Source organism: Heliangelus exortis, chromosome 3, assembly GCF_036169615.1.
Source record: "Heliangelus exortis chromosome 3, bHelExo1.hap1, whole genome shotgun sequence".
NCBI lineage: Eukaryota > Metazoa > Chordata > Aves > Apodiformes > Trochilidae > Heliangelus > Heliangelus exortis.
The window spans coordinates 31,277,158-31,283,695 of record NC_092424.1 but is presented as its reverse complement, the minus strand read 5'-3'; positions in this window follow the sequence as shown (position 1 = coordinate 31,283,695).

The following is a 6,538-nucleotide window of genomic DNA, read 5'->3' as shown; positions in this document are numbered from 1 at the left end:
AAACTGCAGCTGTATTAGTGACCAACAGGTCCAAAGGAGGGCAACCAAGCTGGTGAAGGGACTCGAACACAGATCCTATGAGGAGAGGCTGAGGGAGCTGGGGCTGTTCAGCCTGAAGAAGAGGAGGCTCAGGGGAGACCTCATTGCTCTCTACAACTACCTGAAAGGAGGATGGAGCCAGGCAGGGGTTGGTCTCTTTTCCCAGGCAACTCTCAGTAAGACAAGAGGGCATGGTCTTAAATTGTGCCGGGGGAAGTTCAGATTGGATATTAGAAAGAATTTTTTCACGGAAAGGGTGATCAGATATTGGAACGGGCTGCCCAGGGAGGTAGTGGACTCGTCGTCCCTGGAGACATTTAAAAAGCGACTCGATATGGCACTCAGTGCCATGGTCTAGTGACTGTGGCGGTAGCTGTTCAAGGGTTGGACTCGATGATCTCTGAGGTCCCTTCCAACCCAGCCTATTCTATGATTCTATGATTCTAACATCTCACACTACAAGACAATGGAGTTGCTCAGTGTCTGTACTCTGCCTGCTATTCAAGAAGACCTAAACAAACTAAAAACCAGGGACCCATAGGATTAAGTCTTTCCCTCTTCCTTTCATCCTCTTGCCCAGTCAGGGGCAAGTGGGAAGAAAGAGAAAGCATTGCCATGTCTGCATCTTTCTGCTCTGGTCAATATCCTGCCCTGCCTTTGCAGTGGTGGAGCTAGGATGCTGCTTCACGTTTGCCATCACATGCCTTGTGCAGAGGATCCTGTGTAAACACTACAAATCTTGACTTCATGTTGCCAAGATGTGCACATACACCTGAGTCATGGCTTTGACTGGATCAGCATCTCTGTTGCAGAAGCCTCTGGAGAGCTTAAACTGTGGGAGTTTTTGCTAGTAAGGATGTTATGTAAGTGGATAGCTATTTTTGTTCAAAGTTTAGTTCTGTACTCTTCAAGACTAAAAATACATGCACACAAACCTAAAGAGTACATTTCTAAAATACACTAAACAGCCATGCATTTCTCATGTGATTCTCTAACCTGGTGGTGGCAACTGCCAAAGGCTTTTGGTGCACTGTCAAGAGCAAGGCTTCTCCTTTATGACTGGCTGCCTCCTCTGAGACCACCATCCTGCACTCAACACACCACAAGCCAGAAAGCAACATGGTAGTATGCTGGAGCAGAAAATTGGATTACCTTAACCTGTAACTTCACAGCTGCAGCTGTGAAATCAGACTATGGTCAGCATTTGGGGCAGCCTCTCACTGCCAACTGCCAAGTCCTTTTTGCCAAGTGATGGTTGTGTGACCCCAGATGTTGAGGAGGAAGGATGTCCTGCCAGGCAGGTGAGAGGAACACAAGAAGTTGTGGGCTACTGGGAGAGAAAAGGCAGCTTCATGGCTAGAGGCAGTTTTAATTTAGTGGAGGTCTGTGCTAGAAGGAGGTGAGTCTCCCATGGGTCCATATCCTGGTATCAGAGCAGCATGTAGAGATGATGTGGCAATTAAGCAGCATCTCTGCTCTGCACAAAATTTTCTGAGTGATTTGGAGTCAGTGCCTTAAGCACAGATCCATAGAGGTCTACAGAAAAGCCTTTGGGAAACAAAAAAGCATCAAAAGTCAGTGTGGTTCCTCCCACTGTAAAATTCAGACGGTAGCATGGCCCTACCTCCCCCAGTGTTAGCAGTATATGTATCTTTTTGTCCAGGAAGTAATCAAGGAGGTGGGAGCCAGGAGCCAAAATGAATAGAATGTAGCTGAGGCACAAGCTAAGCCTTTCCTTCTGCCCCATGACATTTTTCAGACAGAAAAGATCAGGCCTGTTACAATTTAGATGCTTTGGAAAAATAATCCCACTGAACTTCTAGAAGATTGTCTGCTGTTAGTTAAAGACTTCAGCCAGTTAAATGATTCTTGCTAATTCTGGTGCTCCACTAGGCCCAGACATCTATCCCAGCTGGCAGGTCTAATGAGGACTTTGGTCTGCACAAGAAATAGTTATTCATCATCAGATCTTCTTGCCTCTTACGTAAATGTTCTGCTTTGTCTCAGAAGAAAGGAAGGGGTGGGGTCAGGGGGGAAGAAGCTATAAATAAAAAATAAGCCGTTATTTTTGGAAAAGAATTTTCTTCCTGGTGTATCTGTCCGTATGTGTGTAAAGAATGCTGTGTTTCTGTCAGCTTATCTAATGGCTTAAATAAATACCACGGTTGTTGGGGTTTTTTTTGTTTTTTTTTCTCTATGGCCTGGTTGTCTTAATCAGTTTCTTCAAAGGACTCCCTTCAGGGACCAGGTTCTACAGTACTGTTCCAGTAGTGCCCAGTGAGGTCACTGAACTGCAATGGATGCACAAGGCAAAATCTGGTCCTTGGAATCATTGCTTGATCTGTAAAGACTCAATTCCCTACAGCTATTACCAGTATATTTATACCTGCTTGTTGTACATACTTATAATTTAACTTACCATCATGCATCACACATAGGGGTGACTTTTGGCTGCAGGGAACTGTCCCCCACACCACCAGTTCCCCTAGACCTCATCAGCATCCTCTGAGACATGCACCTACTGCTGCCACTGCCTCAGAGAAGGCTGTTTATAAAACACTTAGGTGGGGAAGGACACTGCACAAATGCCCCCACAGCAAGCTGCAACAGCCTGCCCGGGGCTTGCAGGAGGGCAGGGCAAAAGGGATTAACAAGAAAATGAAGTAGCTGCAGTTACAGATGGGGAGGGGAACAGGCAGGACAGGCAGGATATATGTATAAAAGGAAAAGCAGCTTTAGGAGCAAGCTGCTAACAAGAATGGAGAAGCTCTCCAAAAGAGACAGCAGCCTCGTGTGTGTTGATAAGAGATGTAGTTAAATGACTGGAACAGCACATGCCTGGGCCCTTCATGGCTCTCTTTCCTATGAAAGCAACAAGCTCTGGAGGTTGGTAACACTGGAATTTCAGTGCAGAGCAAAAAAAACCAAAAAACAAACCGTCTTGTGTGCTGTTTTAAATATTCCTAGGAACTTCTCTGAAAGCATCTGATTCAAAGCCTAAGGATGACTTTTCACTCAAACTTCAGATAATGCTGCTTACCATGCTGGAAGGCAGGAAGAGGCAAGGAGGATTGAAACACTGCATTGGCCTTGCTGAATGTCAAATCGTTTTCCCCAGCAACAGAGAGATAACTAGGAAGGAACAGAAAAAACAAATTTACTCAAAATGTGCATTTGCTAAGACAATAGCAAGCACAATATGAAAAAAAATTAAAAAGTGATTGTCCCACACGTGCCTTGCTCTTTATGTCCATATCCCCAACTTCTCACTGCTCTCTAGCATTAGACACACAAGCTTGTACAGACCTTGGGTCCAAAACCAGATATAATTTCCTATGAGGAATCATCAAATATATAGTAATTTTTTGACTACTGAGTTGAAACCCCATCCTGCTGAAGTCAGTTTTATTACTGGATTCAGTGGTGATTTGGATGCAGTCATACTGAAAGTATTTGACAGCAGGAGACTTCAAGTCCAATACAACCTCTCAGTGAAACCTAGTTCTCCATCAAACCTGTAAATTCATCATTCCTGTAGTGTAAGAAGTCTGTGTTTCCTTCATCCAGTTACCCAAAGTTCAACAACTGTTGAAGGTCTTATGCCAGCATGGAGAACATTTTGAACACTGATCACCCAGAGGTCCAGAATCACTTGTTCTCAGATAAATTATTAATTCTCAAACAAATGCCGGTGCCTCAAGTCAGACAGGAGCCACACATGCTCCCAGCATGTCTGAAATAAAATCATGACAACAAAATCTATGGTTTATAAATTTGATTCCCAGAATCTCTTTCCCAGATGCTGGAATACAGTTATTTGTCTGAATTTCTTGACACAAGAGAGAGAAGTCAGAATGGATTCACCCAAGGGAAATTATGCCTGACCAACCTGATTACCTTCTGTGGTGATGAGGGGAGAGCCGTGGATGTTATCTACCTTGACTTCAGCAGCACTTTTGATACTGTCTCCCATAACATCCTCATTAGAAAACTCAAGAAGTGTGGGTTAGATGTGTGGACAATTAGGTGGACTGAGAGCTGGCTGTGGGACTGAACTCAAGAGGGTGATCAATGGGGCAGGGTCAAGTTGGAGGTGTGTAACCAGTGCCCCCAATGAGTCACTCCAGTCTTGTTCAACATATTCATCAGCAACCTGGATGAAGGGACAGTGTATCCTCAGCAAGTTCACTGATGATTCAAAACTGACAGTCCAGAGGGCTGTGCTGGCATCCAGCATGACCTGGACAGGCTGGAGAGCTGGGCAGAGAAGAACCTGACAAGGTTCAACAAGAGCAAGTGTAGGGTACTGCTCCTGGGGAGGAAGGACCCCAAGCACCAATATATAGGTTAGGGGTGGATATGCTAGAAAACAGTGCTGAGGAGAAGGATCTGAGAGTCCTGGTAGATAGTAAATTATCCATGAGCCAGCAGTGTGCCCTTGTTGCCAGGAAGGCCAATGGGATCCTGGGTTGCATAAAGAAGAGTATGTCCAGTAAGTAGGTCAAGGGAGGTCATTCTCACCCTCTACTCTGCCCTGGTGAGGCCACAGCTGGAATACTGCATCCTGTTCTGAGCTCCCCTGTTCAAAAGAGACAGAAAATCACTACAGAGTGTGGAGGAGAATATTGAAGATGATTGGAAAATTGGAGTGTCTCTGCTATGAGGAAAGGCTCTTGAGAGAGCTGGGACTCTTTAACCTGGAAAATGCTAAGGGGGGACCTTATTAAGGTCTACAAGTATCTAAAGGGTGGGTGCAAGGAAGATGGAGCCAGACTCTTCTTAGTAGTTCCCAGTGACAGGATGATGGGCAATGGTCACATGTTGGAATATTGGAAGTTCCATTTAAACATAGGAAGCAACTTCTTTACTATGAGGGTAGCAAGGCACAGGAACAGGCTGCCCAGGGAAGTTGTGGAGTCCCCTTCTCTGGAGATATTCAAAACCCACCTGGATGCAGTCCTGTGTAATGTGCTCTGGGTGATCCTGCTTTAGTGGGAGAGCTGGACTAGAAGATCTCTAGAGGTCCCTTCCAACTTTGGTGATTCTGTGATACTGTGACACCACCTGCCCCAGGGGGAAGTGGAAAAAAGGACAGCTTTTTGAAGTACATGCAGGAAATTTTACAGAGAGGCTACAGCCGCTTTGCTCCTCTGGTTAATTCCCAGTTGTCTCAGGCACAGGAGGAAGAGGATGCCCAGAAGCAAGCAAGTAGGACACTACAGGAGCACACAGGACTGATGCCAAAGCACCACATGGGTCCCCTCGCTCAGTCACTGTCTGGCAGATCTTGGTGGCTGGGGCTGAGTGCAGCCTGGCTGGGGCTAGCACTGTCTCTGCCCTGCAGCTTCCAGTGCACTGCTTCTGGATGGACTCCTTCACCACACTATGCAGGAAGCTCAGAACTGGTCCCAAAAACAAGTATCTGAGCTCCCTTTGCACTAGTGCATGCTACAGGAACCAAGCCTGTCACACACCAACATGGTCGAAAAGTATCAGAAATCAAACAAAAAAGACATCAGGCTTGACTGTTAAAAAAAAACAACCCTGGGATTAAATAGTCCACAGCAGGGTTTCTGAAGCACTGAACTCTTGCTCTCAGCTACAATGTCTTGTTTAATATTGCATAACAGACCCTTGCTGAAACCCACACTGCCATTTACCATGCTGGTGTGAAGATGCCTGTGCAGATGCCTTTGCTAGAATACAGTAAAGCCAACCTGAGCTGTGTGGAAATCAGCAAAACACAAAGGGACAAGAAACAAGGCTGCAGCAGCTTCTCCTCCTCCGCTTCCCAGGGCTGTGTTGGTGAAACCCAGAACTGAGGTGCCTCAACTACTGGAGCTGGGGGCAGGGTGGGGTGGGTGAGGGGAAGTGTGGGGCAAAAGGGCTAAATTTAGCTCACACACTGAAGTCAGTATGGCTTTGTGGTTGTTGACATTCCCTTGAAAATTCCAAGCTCTGTGGTAATCTTGATGCATTTCCTCAGTTTACAAGGCACTGGAGATCATCTCCACTAGGTTTAGGATCTGGCTTTTGTGGAACATGAGTGCTCTCAATCCTGCAGGACATTTTGGTTCAAGGCATTGAACCCTCTTTCTTAGGGCTCTCTCTCCCTACGAACCCCACATGGGGCTTCCACAATGATGAAGCCAAACTTTAAATTTTGTGCAATCTCACAGAGACTTTTCTGTATTTGCCCATATTACAAACACAGTTTAGCTCTCTGCTCTGAGTTCTCATTGGGCAGGGCCTTCTATCCCTGTTTACTGTCCTCGAGCATCCCCAGGCAGACCCCAAGCATCTTGCAGTCATCCACTCACTGTTACAGAACAAGTGTATTGCATCCCAGTTTTAACAAGATTAGTGGATTTCTTCTGCTGTTAAAAGCAAAACAAGTTCTCTCCCACCCAAGCAGAATTACCACAACATGGAGAGGAAAATTGAAGGAAACAGAGAGGACCTCTAAGCAGAATGATTTCCAGCAAGGAAGCAAAGTGAT